The following is a 1,810-nucleotide window of genomic DNA, read 5'->3' on the forward strand; positions in this document are numbered from 1 at the left end:
TGGGCTTGGAGGCCTGGCATTCCTGCCGCTTTATATTAATAAGAAAAATAAAACAGTGTGAAGTGTTGGGGGGGCGAAAGTTTTTTGGGGGGTGGTATGGAGAGAGAATGGGCGATGTTTCTCAGGGCTGCTTCAAGCGGGATTAGGGGAGGTGTGGGAACCTAGAGTGGGAGAGATCAAGCTGAAGGAAGATTTTGTGGTAAGGGGCGATATTGTGGGGTCGTTAGAAGAAACATTTGTATTGGTGATGGCCTGGATACGGTTTTGTATGAATTGAAAAACTAAATGGAAGACACAAGGTAAGAGAAGGAGGAAAAAACAGCTATTTGAAGGAATTGGGAGGACCTAGGACATCTAATGAGAGAGTGCCCAAGGACTAGGAGATATCAGCTGTGACGGCTTGGAGAAACAGCGTAAACTAGCAGTGTAAACACGAGCAGGGCATTTATGGGTAGTTGAGAACAGTGAAGAGGATTATGACTAGACAGAAGACAGTAAGGATGAAAGTTTTTTGGGGTGCAGTCTAAGTTGGTAATGAGACTGGGACCTAATAAAAAGGAGTGTCCACACAGGAGCTCAAATGGGCTGGAACCTGTAGCATTCTGAGGACAGGCCTGAATTCTGAGAAGGGAACGTGGTAAAAGTATTGTCTAGTCCTTTTTAAGTTGGTGACTGAGCTTGGTGAGGTGTGTTTTTAAAGGACCATTAGTCCGTTCTGCCTTTCCTGAAGATTGAGGATGGTAAAGGATATAAAGGTTTCACTTGAATACTAAGAGCCTGAGGAACTGCTTGGGTGATTTGACTAGTAAAGGCTGGTCCATTATCAGACTGTATAGAGGTGTGAAGGCCAAACCGAGGAATTATGTCTGACAGAAGGGAAGAAATGACCGCAGTGGCCTTCTCAGACCCTGTGGGAAAGACCTCTACCCAGACTAAGAGATATTTTAGTTTTCTGACTGGGGCATGTGAGTAAAGTCAATTTGCCAGTCCTGGGCAGGGGCAAATCCTCGAGCTTGATGTGTAGGAAAGGGAGGGGGCCTGAACAATCCCTGAGGGGCAGTAGAACAGCAGATGGAACACTGAGAAGTGATCTCCTTGAGGATAGATTTCCATAATGGAAAGGAAATGAGAGGTTCTAAGAGGAACCTACATGGAAGAGGTTATGAAATGACGACAGAATAGAATGGGCCTGTGAGGCTGGAAGCAGATATTTTCCTTGGTCAAAGAACCACTTGTCTTGTGTGGGAAGACATTGATAGGTGGAAGTTTCAGCGGGGGAGGAAGTGGGAGTGGCCGATGTGAAGGAGGAAAACTGCCCTGAGGGATAGAAGTTGGAAGCTAGCTGCTTTTTTAGCTAATTTATCAGCATAAGCATTGTCCTGAGCGATGGTTGGGGGAAGAAAATAGATTTTGGAAGTTCTGAGAACTGTAGAGAGTTGAGCATAGTTTGTGATTTTTAGGGCCTCTAACAATATTAAAGCAGTGGCAGCCGCTGCACGCAGACATGAGGGCTAGGCTGAAACAGGACAAGTTGTTTGGACAGAAAGGCTACAGGACGCGGTCCCGGCTCTTGTGTAAGAATTCTGATCGCACTAACCATGCCTAGGAAGGAAAGGAGTTGTTGTTTTGTAGAAGGGATTGGGGTTTGGGAGATTAGCCGGACACGATCAGCAGGGAGAGCACATGTGTTTTTATGATAATTATGCCAAGATAGGTAACAGATGAGGAAGAAATTTGGGCTTAACTGAAGTAATGGGAGCTGTCTGTGAGGCCTTGCAGCAGTACAGCCCAGGTAATTTGCTGAACCTGA

The sequence above is a fragment of the Colobus angolensis genome, unplaced genomic scaffold (genome assembly GCF_000951035.1).
Source record: "Colobus angolensis palliatus isolate OR3802 unplaced genomic scaffold, Cang.pa_1.0 Scaffold113, whole genome shotgun sequence".
In the NCBI taxonomy this organism is placed as follows: domain Eukaryota; kingdom Metazoa; phylum Chordata; class Mammalia; order Primates; family Cercopithecidae; genus Colobus; species Colobus angolensis.